Consider the following 15,474-nt stretch of genomic DNA (forward strand, 5'->3'; position numbering starts at 1 on the left):
TGTAAAAACCTTCACAAAACTGCCCAGTCCTGTGCACCCCATCCAATCATGCAATTGTAACAGACATGTCCATTCCCCCCAACAGGCACCACCACCCATGCCATCCTTACGGACAGCACAAGGAGTGGCAGTGCCCCACAGGTAGACAGAGGCACCTCCCAGGACACTGGGGATGGAACCATGGGCATTGATGATCACCCTGGCTCCTCACACAGTCCTGGACTGTCACCATCAAGCAGCCCCACCCAGGATACCACTGACACCCCTACCACCCAGCCAACATCAGCCCAGGGCAACCGTCCCCACACCTGTGTATCCAGGCCACAGACTGGTGGAACACATGGACAGAGGCCACAGTCACCCCCTACCAACAGCCAGGAAGACGATGGCCCCAGTACAAGTGGTACCGCCAGACCTGTGCAGGGGACACAGGCACAGGGGGCTAGGCCTAGTGGAAGGGCATCAGTGGCCCAGGGGGGAGGCCACAGGATGGATGCTGCAGCCCAGGACGTGATCTCTGAGGTCCTGGGAGCATATCACCATACCCAGGACTTATTGGCCCAGTTAGTATCCACCCTGGAGCAGAGTCAAAGAATGCAGCTAGCACACCACCAAGAGGCCATGGAGCCGTGAAAACGCCACAATGGCCAGCATAGCAGGTGCGCTGCTGCACCTTGTCCCAAAACAGCCTGAGGCCCACACAGACCAAGAAGCCCCTTCTACAGGCCAGGATACAGACTGGACAACAACAGCAGCAAGTGCACATGTTCCACCCTCTCAGCACACACAGGGGACATCCATCTCAACCCGTACAGGCCAACACCAGGCACCCAAACTGACCCTCAGGCCCAGATATGGCACTGGAACACCTGCCAAGAACAAGGCCCGCTCAAAGAAGTAACTCTGGCAAGAACTGTCCTCCAAGTGTCCCACTGAATCAACGTCCAAACCGTGTAAAAACTACAACAAACTCCTGTAAACATTGATGGACCTACCACTACTGCCAACAAATGCTGGGACCATGTTGCCATATTGTACAACCACCTGTAGCCCACTCCCATCACTGTAATCTGCACAGTTTAATCCCTGCACCAAATAAAACACTAGTTCACCTGTTACAATGTCCCCTGTCATTATGTTGAAACAAAGTGAAGTATGGATGCAACTGCATGATAACTCATTTATTATTATCTGAGTAGCAGGAAATGCACCACACATGTTACATGTTGTTGTGCCTACAGATGTGTTTAACTATTATAATATAATGTAACCTGTCCTATGCAGACCTTGCCACAGTGGCAATGAGTATTGACCCAACGCCCCGCTAGATGACAAGGCACACTGACAGTATGCTGCACAGACAGCAATCTCACCCAATTGTCCCACAGAGTTACTGGAAGTAGAGTTGTATCAGTTGGGTCCTGGAATTTACATCTTCCTCCTCCTCATCATCACCATCACTCATCCCCTCTCTGAGGAAGCTGGTCTGGATATACAGCACCCTCCTCCTCCAAGAGGGGGATAGAATTTCTCACAGCCACGTTATGCAGCATGCAGCAGGCCACCTCCATTCTACACATCTTTTCAGGCCCATAGGCCAGAAAACCGCCAGAGATATGTAGGCAACGAAATCTAGCCTTCAGGAGACCTATTGTGCGCTCTATCACCCACTTGTACGTCCATGGGCCTCACTGTAATTCCGCTCTGCATCTGTTCCAGGATTCCTCACTGGTGTCAGGAGCCAACGCAAGTTGGGATAGCCAGAATCACCTAGAAAATGGTGCAAAAACAGGAATGTCATTGGCAACCATCAGAGGCAGACAGCCTGGCTGTCTGCTATGTGGCAATAAGTGTCAGAAACACCTACCTATTATCCATGCTCTGTCCTCTTGTAGTTGTTCCACCTTGTGTGGCACGCTACTGTTCCTCAGCACAAAGGAATCATGGACTGATCAAGGGAACATGGCATTGACATGTGAGCTGTATTGGTCTGCAGTACACACCAATTTTAATGTTCATGGAATGAAAGTTCTTCCTGTTTCTCTACATCTGTTCACTGACTTTTGGGGGTATGATAGGTATGTGGGTGCCATCGATGGCACCTATCACATGGGGTATGTTGGCAAAGGCATAGAAGTCTGACTTGATGGCAGGGAGGTCAGCACTTTGAAGAAACCTCACATAGGACTGCAGGTGTCGTACAAATCCATTCAGGAATCTGGACAGTATAATGCTAAACATTAGCTGTGAAAAACCTGCACCCATGCCCACTGTCACTTGAAATGAGCCTGCGGCCAGGAAATGGAGTGCAGCGAACACCTGCACTTCAGTAGGGATGGCATGCTGATTACAATTAGCCGGTCTCAGTGCTGGATCCAGTAATGCACAAAGTTCATCAATAGTAGCACGAGTGAGTCTGTAATTGATAATGATGTGACGCTCCACCATGGTCCGCAAATCAACAGGTGGTCTGTACACCGATGGGGCCCTCCCTCGCCACAAGGGTCTGTACCTAGGAGGAGTTGAAAACATATGTGAGGAACACACATACATCTGCACACATTGTTTCTCATTCAGCACTGCTGGCATGACTGTCAACGACACAAATGCTTAGTGTGTGTGACATTACAGCAACATGACCACAATTAAATATCAGGACTGGTCCAGTTAGGTAATGTATATTGTTTCATGCCTAGGAGTGTTTAGGGGACAATAGGGCCTGCATTTTGCTGATGAGGGTTTTACAACTGCGTAGTTAAGGCCAAAATGTCTGCCCCCTGTAATCCAGAAGTGTTGTGGTGGAAGTGACCTCATACCGCTAGCGGTTGACGTAATACCGTACGGCGGTGTTTACCGCCGTGTGCCAATTCATTGGTTAACATGGTTGTAAATGGCCATTGTTAGCGTATCATGATCGCTGCCAGCGGTGATGGTGCACACCTCCGCAGTGCGTATGCAAACTTGTCACTCCAACTTCCCTTGACTCCCGGATGTAGTGCATGCAGGTACTCCACTGAGTGTACTGCTGTGTCCTGCCTCTGGTCATGGAAATGGCACGTTTTGCAGGAGAAAGGGCCCTGGCCTTCACTAACGAGGAATTGGAGAAGCTCGTGGACGGGGTCCTGCCCATGTACGCCAAGCTCTACAGTCGGCCAGAGGTACAGGTGAGTAGGAGGCTTGGGGTGCATGGATGTGTAATGGTGGTTCTTGGCTGCATACATGTGTGCACTTGTGGCACTGTATGGTCCAGGGTTCCTGAAAATGCTGCATGTGTGGATGCTGTTAGGCTGTTTGAAATGTCCGTCCCATAGTGGACATATAGCCAGCTGTATATGATTGGCCAGTGTCTGACCTCAGTGTTACTTTTCTGTGTGCCCCTTATAGGTAAGGGCCCACCAGAAGAGGGGACTTTGGCATGCCATCGCCAAGGAGGTGCGGACCCTGGGGGTCTACAACCGGCAGAGCATCAACAGCAGGAAGAGGTGGGAGGACCTGCGGCTCTGGGCGAGGAAGATCTGTGAGGCCCAGCTGAGGAAGTCTTCCCAACAAGGAAGGGGTGCCCGTCGGGCACTGACCCCCATATGCGATGCACCCTGGCGGTGGCATACCCGGACCTGGATGGGCGCTTGAAGGCTGCAGACAGTCACAAGGGGGTGAGTACATATACCATATTTTGGCTCCTTGATGGATGTGTGTGTGTGTGTGTGCGCTCGTATTTATGCTGTCTAGTGGCAGGGACTTTGACTGCTGTCCATCTACATAATGGCCCCGTGGGGAGAAGGGTTTTTTGGGTCAAGTCTGCAGTACGTCAGGTCCTTAAGTTCGTTGGGGAATGGCTGTAGAGCAGAGTTCTGGCCACTAGTCAGGGGCATAGCCATGTGTATAGCGGTAGGTGCTGCCTGGTGGAATACTTTCTGAGTGGGTGTATGTGTGAACCACTAATGTACCTCCATTCAGCTATTTACAAGTGTCTCTATTTTTTTGTCTCCCCATCCCTTTTCTCTTGTGTTGTGTAACAGATTTTAATGATATGTGTACATCAGCATCATCTGGCGTGGGAGCTGAGGCACCGGCGAGTGGGGAGGCAGCGGCCCACGGATCCTCAGAGGCAGAGTAGTCCCATACCATACCACAGGGGAGGCAACTACCACTGGAGGTAGTGAATCCGATCCCTACTCCGATGGGAGCTCTCTGGTGGTGGCAGACCCTACTGGGCCCACCCCTACTGTGTCATCTTCAGCTACCCCCCATACCGTCACCGCCCTCCCAGTTGCTCTCCACCGAGTTGCCCGTGCCCGCTCACCCAGAAGGGTGGGCGTCTCCTTTGCCCCAGGCACCTCTCCCCTGCCCCAGTCAGCCCTGCTGTGCTCACAGAGGAGGCTATTGACCTCCTGAGAACCATCTCTGTAGGGCAGACAACCATCGTCAATGCCATCCAGGGGCTAGCATCAGAGGTGCAGCAGACCAATGCCTATCTGGATGGCATTCACGGTGCCATATCTGACCTACAGAGATCTTTTCAGGTTCTGGCCTCCTCTTTGATGGCAGCCATTGTCACTGATCATTCCGTCCCCCCTCCAACCAACTCTACCCCTTTATGCACCCCACTCCCTTCACCCGTCCAAAGCACGCATTCTGACATGCAGGCACACACCTCAACACACAAGAAGCACACTTCAAAACACAGCACCACACCCCCCACCACAAGCATACACACAGCCAACATACACATGCACACACACCAACATACACTTCCCCCAGTGTGTCCACCTCTTCTGCCTCCCTGTCTGTCCCCTCTACATGCACACCCACAGTCACTGCACCCTCATTCAATGATGATGACCCCATTCCTGCAGTTACCACAATAGCACACATCCATTCATGCACCCCAGACACCACACCTGCACTCACCACAACAACTTTAGTTGACACATGCAGCACACTCACCAGACTTGCAGACATCCAGACAACATCCATTTACACTGGCAACCTGTCTTGTCCCACTGTGTCCACCCCCCCTCCTCCCAAGACACTCAAACGTACCAAAACACCCACCTATCACACATCCACAACACCTCTGCATACTGTCCAGTCACCTGCACCCACGTCACGCACACCTACCCCTGTCACGACCACTCCCTCTGCCTCCACTTCCACACCTTCCTCCAGGTCCACCCCAATTGCACCTAAGAAACTTTTCCTATCCAGTGTTGACCTATTTGAACCCACTGGCCCACCCCGTCTCATCCCTAAATGTGCTCATTTCCTTGTCCTGTCCACTCCTCCCAAGTCACATCCTGCCCCTGTCCGCCCTTCCCATTCCCGTGCTACCTCCCCTGTGAGGAAGAGATCCCGTGCTGGCCCAGGAACATCTGCCGCACTCCAGGCCAAGTCCGCTCCACCAGCTGCTGTGACAAAAGCTAAGTCCCCTACACCTTCTAAACGGAAATCTAAGCCCTGCCTCCCAGTCGTAAATCCCCACCCCCACCACACCCTGCCCCTGTTCCCTGAGGTGCCTGGATGCCCCATTGTTGCCCCTATGAGGTCGAGTACCGTTGCACTTGTGGGAGTCAAGTTGGGGCCATTGTGGCCCATCGGACTTCTTTGAATATGGACTGGCCATTGGCCTTCTATGCACTTCTGTTGCTCAGTGATCACAATAAAGGTTAATGTGTAGCCCGTGTTGCTTGAGGCACACTCTGGATCTGTGGTCTCTCGTTTCATTGTTTGGGGTGTTGGGCACATGTATGTACTTTGGGCAGGTCGGATTTGTCTTGTGTCGGGTGAGTACCTCTTGATGTGGGGTGTATGGCTTGTGCTGCTGTGAAGGGTTGTGGGAGTGTTGCAGGGTGGGTGGAGTTGGTGGGTATGTAACTGTGCCCTTTCTTCCCTTGTTTAGTAGGCTGCAGTACTTACCGTTGTCGTCTTCTTCTGCGGTCTCGGTCATTGAGGTATGTGGCAAGAGGCAGGGCTGGCATGATCTGCAACTCTCTCTCCATGTCTGCTTCGGCGTGTTGTGTGAGCCGCCGGTAAGTGTTTCCTTATATTTGGTTAGTTTCCACCTGGCTTTGCGTGGCGGTGGTTCCCGCCCCGGACTGACGGCGGTCTAGAGCTTCATTATTTGATGGGCGGGTAAGGCCTTTCCATCAGCCTGTGGGTGGGCTCTGCGTCATTGTGAGCACTCCTCTACTGGTGGTGAATGGTTTTCAGGATGCCTGTGTTTCAGTTGGTTCATTATTTGGCGGTTCGGACCGCACGTCTGTTGGCGGTTGTTACCGCTGGCGATGCGGTGTTTACCGCCGTGTTCATAATGTTAGTTCACCTTCAGGTCTGGCATCACCCCAAAATTGTCCTGCAGTGTCATCACCACCAGGAGTGAGTCACTGATGTCGCATAAATATATCAGAGCATCATCTGCATACAGGGAGATTATGTGGTTGGCCCATTGTGCCTCAAACCCCCACTCTCTCGCCCGCATGTGCAGTTGACAGGCCAGAGGCTCCAAGGCAAAGGTCAACAGCGATAGAGGCCAGCCCTGACGAGTGCCCCAGTGAATATCAAACCTATCAGATATCAGCTGTCTCACCTAGACTCTGGCACTCGCTCATTCTATTAAAGGCCCAGATCCAGCTCAGGTAACCTGGCCCCATCTCTTCTAGTGTTGCTAACATATAGACCCAGCTCAGGGTATCAAGGGTGTTTTCGATGTCAGGGGACACTGCTACTGGCACTCCTGTACTTCCCAGGTCAGCCCTCATCAGCTGCAAAAGTTGGTGGATATTAAGATTAAGGAAGGTGCTACAGCCCGGAATAAACCCATTCTGATCTACATGGACAAGAGTTCTGACCATGGCGAAAAGGCTATTTGTGAGGACCTTCGCTGTAGTCTTATCGTCAATGTTCAACAGTGAAAGCGGCCAGTAGGAACAAACATCCAGCAGATCCCGGCCTGGTTTGTAAAGCTCCACTATTCATGTTCCTGCACATCTTTGTAAATCTCCAGCAGCTTTGGTGATAAGGTACCGCTTTAGGCACCGCAGTATTCAATGGGGAGGCAGTTGGTGCCCATTGTCTTATGAGCAATTTGGGAGATGGCTGTGCGAATCTCCTCCAGCTGGAGAGGCACATGCTGGTTAGCCCTCTGTAGCTCGTTCAGCTGGCGGAGAGGCAATACCCACAGGTAGTTGTGCAATGCGGTCTTGGAGCTGATCGTCATGGTAGATAGAGGGAGCTATAGGATTTACAAAGGCAGCATTTATATTGGCTTAGGTACTGAGGATCATGCCCCCATCCACCCCAATCGCCCCTATGTGAGGAGGTCATCTCGTACTAGCCACACAAGCATCCTACTGGCACCCTCCCCATGCAGTCTTGCCAGGTATTGCTTATAGTCAAAGCACCCCAGTCAGGTTTCCAGTACCCAGTGTTCCTTCCTGTGCTGGAGCAGAGACTCAGCTCTGTCAGCGAGTCGCAGCTGGTCAATTCCTGCTCTTTAGCTAGTATGTTCCTACATAGCGTCTGATGGAACCCCCCCCCCACGTAGTCACACTAACCCCTCACCACTGTTTTGTGAGCATCCTATTCAGATGGCCACAGGACGTGAAGCCAAGATTGTGCTCAAAGTACCTAGTCAGATGCATGGCCAAGCCCTTGCAGAAAGGGGGTCCAGGAGTGAACCAGTCTGTAATTTCCATGCCAGGATACAGGGACGAGCAATGCCCCATCGCAACATCAGCAGAAGTGAGCAGTGGTCAGAAAGAGTGTGCACAGGTATTCTGTACAGAGTATTAGGGTACTTAGTGATGCACTACATAGGAAGAGGTCTAGTCATTTGTGAACAATGCGTACTGGGCTGTAAAAGGAGAATTCTCTATTCTCCGGGTGCTGTAGGCACCACACAACACACACCCTACGGTTAGCCAGCCATTTCTGAATATGCTGTGTGCATCTGAGACAGGTTACCCCTTCAAGTGGGGAAACAGATTGGTTCCTGTTAGCATCCAGCATGCAATTAAAATCTCCAACCCATATGATAGGAGTATGAGGAGCTTGAGACAGGACAGGCGTGAGTCAGTCCATGAAGGCAGAATGACCCGTGTTAGTCTGAGGCATGGGAAGCAACAGGTAATACCCCAAGGATCCTCACTCAGCCCAACACTTTTTAACGTCTACATGGCCCTGTTTGCTAAGATCACCAAACAACACAAGCTAAACATTGTCTCCTATGCTGATGACAACCAACGGATCCTCTCCCTGTCCGAGAACTCTGCGCAAGCCAAGAGAAATTTCCACAATACGATAAGAGCAGTTACTGCCTGGATGGAGGCCAGCTGTGTCAAGCTCAACTCAGACAAGACAGAGATCCTTGTGATCGGCTGCAGCCCTTATGCCTAGAAAGACTCCTGGTGGCCCACCACTCTGGGTAATGACCCCACGGACCATGCATGCAACCTGGGCATCATCCTGGACTCCCCTCTATCGTTGACCGACATGGTTAACACCATCTCCTCATCAAGCTTCCACACCCTCTTCTCCTGCGGAGGATTTTCAAATGGATTCCCCCCAACACAAGGAAAACAGTCACTCATGCACTCATCACCAGCAAACTGGACTACGGCGACGCACTCTATGCCAGTATTACCGAGAAACTTCAATCAAGACTTCAAATAGTCTAGAATGCAGCAGCTAGATTCATCCTGGACATCCGCCGACACAGCCGAATCTCCTCCCACCTCAGAGACCTACACTGGCTCCCAGTCAACAAGCATACAAACTCCTGATCCACACCTTCAAGGCACTACACAACATGGGACCAGCATACCTCAACCACCGCCTCACCTTCTGCGTACCCAACAGATGTCTCCATTCCTCCCAGCTAGTCCTTACAGCTGTCCCCAAGATCTGGAAAAGTACAGCAGGAGGAAGATCCTTCTCCTACTTAGCAACCCGGACCTGGAACAGACTATCCTCAAGCTCAGGCAGACCACATCTCTGAGCAGTTCATGAAAGACCACAAGACCTGGCTCTTCGACAGAGCAGCATGCATACATTCACTGCCTCGAGACCCTATGGGTGATTAGCCACGCTTTACAAATCCATGATTGATTGACTGATTGATTGGTAACGTACCCTGGCTCTCTGGCTCCTGTATGTGTAGTTCCAGCCTCTATCCCAGACCCCGTTGCAAATGACATCAAAGGCCGGTCAGCTTACAGAGATAGTCATAGGGTTTAACACCCCAGAGGGTTAAAGGTCCATCAGAGCAGGTCAGCCACCAGCCACGGTGTCAGCGCCGGTCCATGAGGATCATCACTGGCAGATACAACGGTCCCACCAATATCTGAGTCGGTGTCGCGGTACAACCTGAGCACAGGACCTCAAAGGGGTTGCAGGTTTGCTGTAACACTTCCTCCACCACTTGTGCGTGGTCCCTGGCTGTCTGTTCGGACGTGGGCCGGTTACTTGATCTCCTGGGATGCTGGCAACGTGGCTGTGTAGTCAGCCATCCCTTGGAGTCCTGGGACAGTGCTGTCCGCTCTGCCAGTTCCTTGGTGCGCAACCAGGTCCAGGCATCGTAGTGGTTCAAAAGTGAGTGGAGACTTCATCAGTCACCTCAGTTTGGCTGGAAACAGAAGAGCCTTCCTCATTTCTAGGCTTTGCAGTTTAGCCTTCAGAGCTGTATAGGAATTACACCTATGCACCTCCACTGTATAGTCCAGGTATACAGTGATGACACTGTCCTCAAACCTCCAGGGGCCCTTGCTGAGGAACCAAATCTCTCTCCTTACAGTTCAGTAACTGTGCAATCATAGTTCAGTACTTGTGCTATCACCGGGTGTGGCCGTGCTCCCAGCAAAGGAGGGCATCCCAGCTGGCGTTGAGCATGTTTGATCAAAAAGAATTTCAGCACTCTACCAGCCAGTACAGTATGCGTCAACCACTTGTTGAGGAAAAGTTCCATATTCAATCCTTCAGCGTACTCTGGGAATATCATAACAATATTGCTCTTTGAGCACCCTTTAGCATCCTCTGTTGCAAGGATATATCAGCCCTCATTTCCTGAACCTGCATTGATAGATCCTGCAGCATGGGACATATTGGGGTCAGAGCAGACTCAGGCCCTCATTACGAGTCTGGCAGTCTGAGGACTGCCACGGTGGAGGTGGCGGTTGCACCGCCGCTGGCCCGGCAGAGAAGACCTCCATATTATGACTATGGCGGTGTTCCCAAAGGGACACAGCCCATGCACTGCCGGTACTGCCCGTGCATACGGACCGCCACGGACTGCATCAGGCATCTCCAGTCCTGCGGGGACCATGTTACCGCCAAGCATATTATGAGGTTGCACACCACCAGGATTTCCGGTGCGGTCGGACCACCACCAAAACTCTGGCACAAACAAACAGGATAAAAGGAGACACTCCCTTCAGGAGCACAGACACGTCCGGAGCAGCCATGGAACCTGAACTTGAAGTCTTGCCACTGCTCCTGATTGCACTACGACTCCAGAACCAGCGACGGCGACAAAGACAACAACCGTAAGTACACCCAAATAGCACACACTGGAGGGAAGTCCATCAGTACACACACACACAACTCACAGAACCGGAATGGCTAGCGACAGCCACACACACACACACGCAAAAACCTGTACCAACACACACACACACCAACATACACACACAATCTATATACACCACGGCCAACATACACATACCATACACTCACCACCCCGCACACACATCACTGCCACTGTCTAAAACAATCATACACAACACCACAGTCACACAACGATATCACAACTGTCAGAAGTCACACCACGTCCACACAATCCACATGACATATCCATCCCCACACACATGGATGCACATATAACAACCACACTATGCACAAGTTAGCTACACAACTCATGCTGCAACACAATCACATCACATACACATAACACACATGTAGGAAGCTGGCTCTGTATATAGTATCCCAAAGTGAGAGATAGTGTGCACAAAGTCCAGGGGTACCCAAGAGGCTTAACAGAGGCTAAAGTAAATAATACTATTGCTCTCTTTGTAGTAGTGTGGTCGAGCACTTAGGCTTATCTGAGGGTAGTGTAAAGCATTTGTTGTGCACACACAGAAAATAGAAGAAGCACACACTTAGGTGGTCATTAAAACATTGGCGGTAAAAGCCGCTTACCGCTGTGCAGAAGTCCGCCAACACACCGCCACGGCCGCGGAATTCCGCCACAGCTATTATGAGCCACAAAACGGAATCCGACAATATTCAGACACCCACACAACAGAAATACGCCCACACTATCATGACCCATGAATCCACGCGGCGGTCTTTCAACCGCGGTATTCCATTGGCGGTACACACCGCTGTGCTCAAAATACACATACATCTCCAAAACACCACCACATTGGACAATTCAAAATACACACACCTGATACACATACACACACCACTCCCACACACCCATTACAATATAAAACACACACCCACATCACCTACAAACCCCTACGACCACAATTACAGAGAGAAGGCCAGAGAGAGACACCACCATAAACAATACTAGCATCCACAAGCACACAACACCATCACCCACATAACTTCCACGCACCTCACACAACACACCAATACATATCATCACACTTATCACCCCTCACACCACCCCACACATCACCCACACCACCCCATGGCATGGCAAAGACACCCCAGGTTCTCGGAGGAGGAGCTCAGGGTCATGGTGGAGGAAATCATCCGGGTAGAGCCACAGCTATTCGGATCACAGGTGCAGCACACCTCCATTGCATGGAAGATGGAGCTATGGCGCAGAATAGTGGACAGTGTCAAAGCAGTGGGACAACACCCAAGAAATCGGGATGACATCAGGAAGAGGTGGAACGACCTACGGGGGAAGGTGTGTTCCGTGGTCTCAAGACACCACCTTGCGGTTCAGGGGACTGGCGGCGGACCCCCACCTCCTCCCCCACAACTAACAACATGGGAGGAGCAGGTCTTGGCGATTCTGCATTCTGAGGGCCTCGCAGGAGTAGCTGGAGGAATGGACTCTGGTAAGTCAAATCTTAACAATTATATCCCCCACCCTACCTGCATGCCATCACATACCCCGACCCTCACCCCCATCACTCCAACTCCTCACAAATGTCCCAACATCACAAACCATCCATCCCAACACCAAGCCCTGTATGCAACAACAAAGCATGGACACACATCACTAAAGCATGTCCACTGCACATACCCATACACCCCCTAAAACATCATCACACACGGTCCCACACAGGAATGCAAGCACTGGGGTACACGGTCAGCGACCCATTGCACACCTTGCCACACACAGATGTAATAAACATTTGTTTATACCCCTGCAGGACACCTACCCAATGTCACCAGACAGGAGGGTCCACACATGTCCACACCACCAACACAAGAGGCCCACAGTGATGACAGCACCTCTGTAAAACTGGATCTAGATGACCAGCCCGGCCCATCGGGGACCTCGGGACAGTCGGTTCCCATCACACAGTCACAGGCCACTACAGAGCTTCCCCCCTCTGGAAACACCAGCACAGCACCCACCCAGCGGGCCCATACCTCCGTCCCCAGAACACATCAATCAGCAGTGTGTCCACCACTACAGGGAACCCAGGCTAACCCACCACCCCAACAACAACAGGGACCTCAGGGCACTGGCAGTGGGCACACGGTCCAGGGGACGGAGGCCCAGGAACACAGGGGAACTGGGAGGGCTGCTGAGCGACAGGGGGAGGACAGGCCAAGGGAACCCACTCTCCACGAGGCCCTCTCCAACATCATGGGAGCCTACCACCACTCCCAGGAGACGATGGCGACGTTTCAGGAGACCCAGCGCCTGCAGGAGGAACAGTATTTGGGCTTCAGGGAGGAACTCAGAGCCATCAATTCCACCCTGGGCACCATCGTAGGGGTGCTGAAGGAAGTACTCAACACCAGGAGGGACACTGACACTAGCCTGGACGATGAACTGCCCACCATCTCCGCCGGCGCTAGTGGACAGGAGGCACCGCCACAGGACCACCACACCAGCACCCCACCCACTGCAGAGGGAGAACCACCTCGCAAACGGTCCCTGAGATCCAGGACAAAGACAGAGAACGATGCCAAGACCCCCGCCAAGAAATGAGACCAGCCTGAATGTCATCCTTCTGTCCCACTTTGTCACCCTGTCCATCCTTAAACTTCCCCAGCTCTACTTCCTATGCCCATTTGGGCAATGCACCTGTGAGACTAATAGACTGGACTCTGCCATGGATATTCCTCTGCCATCACCCCTCATCATTTTGCTACCCCCTCCAATGTTGAGCACTAAAATAAACACCCTTAAAGCACAAAGCAATCTGGAGTCTGTGATTTCGGAATAGTGTATTAGCAATTACAGTGTCAAAAAGCTCTTTCATTTGTAATGTCAACATACCTATGTCACACAGCTGTAGTCCATGATGAATCAAAGCAGAAGTCACACTGTGGGGCACACATCTGTGAAATCGTAAGGGAAAGTGACAACTCAGTGACCATACACTGGGTGAAAACGACAGACAGTAGAGAGGTAGTAGTGTTAAAGTACATGTAGTAGGCTGGTTTGTATTCTTACCTGTTATTCACTGGAAATATTGCTGGATCACTGAGTCCCTGTTGTCCATGTCTTCTTCCTCTGCTTCCTCGTCTTCACTGTCCACAGGCTCCACAGCTGCAACAACACCGCCATCTGGACCATCCTCCTGCAGAAAAGGCACCTGTCGTTGCAAAGCTAAGTTGTGAAGCATCCAGCAGGCCACGATGATCGGGCACACATTCTTTGGTGAGTAGAATAGGGAGCCACCTGTCATATGGAGGCACCTGAATCTGGCCTTCAGGAGGCCGAAGGTTCGCTCGATTATCCGCTGTGTACGCCCATGTGCCTCATTGTAGCGTTCCTCTGCCCTTGTCCTGGGATTCCTCACTGGGCTCAGTAGCCATGACAGGTTGGGGTAACCAGAGTCGCCTGCAAATGGCGAGGGACAACTGTTAGACACACACTAACCTGTAGGGATATCCCCAGACCCAGACAACCATTCCCACTGTCTTGCTTCCAGGTGCTCACCTAATAGCCACACACGGTCCCGCTGGAGTTGAACCATCACATAAGGGATGCTGCTATTCCGCAGGATGTAGGCGTCATGCACATGGGAGATGTACTGGTCAGCCAAACATACCATCTGTACATTCATGGAATGGTAACTCTTCTGGTTTCTGTATACCTGTTCGATCCTGCAGGGGGGGACCAAAGCCACATGAGCCCCATCAATGGCACCTATGATGTTGGGGATATGTCCCAGGGCATAGAAATCACCTTTCACTATAGGAAAATCCTCCACCTGAGGGAAAACGATGTAGCTCCGCATGTGTTTCGGCAGGGCAGACAACACTCTGGACAATACGCTGGAAAACATAGGCTGGGACATCCCTGATGCTATGGCCACTGTTGTTTGAAATGACCCACTTGCAAGGAAATGGAGCACTGACAGCACCTGCACTTGAGGGGGGATTCCTGTGGGATGGCGGATAGCTGACATCAGGTCTGTCTCCAGCTGGGTACACAGTTCCTGGATTGTGGCATGGTCACGCCTGTAGGTGATGATCACGTCTTTCCTCCAATGTTGACAGGTCCACCAACGGTCAGTACACCGGAGGATGCCGCCATCTCCTCACATGTCCCAGCGGACAGTGCATATGAAGGACAACAGCGAGCACAGAGTCAACCAACTCAGAGGTACGTACCCACAGCTTACACAGAACACGAATCATAATCCTAAAAGTGGCCTCTATGTGTGTTGAGTCTAGGCCTAGGTATGTGTGACACACTTAAAAATGAAGCCACGTGGGCCCCTGAAATGGCGGATGCCTGACCTGTAAATTGGGACAAATGGATGTGAGGTAACTGCGCTGGCGTTGTACACCGTCACGGTAGGCGGTCGAAGACCGCAGCGAAATGCTGCATTGGTTAACATTCGACCCTATGGGTCCCAAGAGCCAATGACGATGTACGCCGGCAGTGACGGTACGCACTGCCGGGGACGTGAACACCATTTTCTATCTGTTCAATCACTCGATACCTGATCTTCGACAGGAGAGGACCTACACTGCAAGTGCTGCTGTGACCTCGGTCTGGAAGAGACAATGGCTCGTGCGTCTGGGGAAAGGGCCCCTGCCTTCACATCAGAGGAGTTGGAGAAACTCGTGGACTGGGTCCTCCCCCACTACACTCTACTCTACGGTCCTCCAGACAAACAGGTAAGTACACTGAGAGCATGCTGTATGGGCTATGCCTGTGTGGAGTGGGGTGGATGTAAGAAGGGGGGGGGGAGATTGTGGCGTGCATGAAACGACGGTGAGTGCATGTGCCACATGGCAAGGGTAGGGATGGGGGCCAATGACTGT

General features: G+C 51.9%; 1 protein-coding gene across 1 annotated transcript in view; it reads right to left on the minus strand.

The window, feature by feature from the left end:
* The window catches only part of ADCY10 (adenylate cyclase 10), a 1,855,427-nt gene that overhangs the window by 305,561 nt on the left and 1,534,392 nt on the right, over positions 1-15,474 (minus strand). The window lies entirely within an intron of this gene.

Source organism: Pleurodeles waltl, chromosome 3_2, assembly GCF_031143425.1.
Source record: "Pleurodeles waltl isolate 20211129_DDA chromosome 3_2, aPleWal1.hap1.20221129, whole genome shotgun sequence".
Classification (NCBI taxonomy): domain Eukaryota; kingdom Metazoa; phylum Chordata; class Amphibia; order Caudata; family Salamandridae; genus Pleurodeles; species Pleurodeles waltl.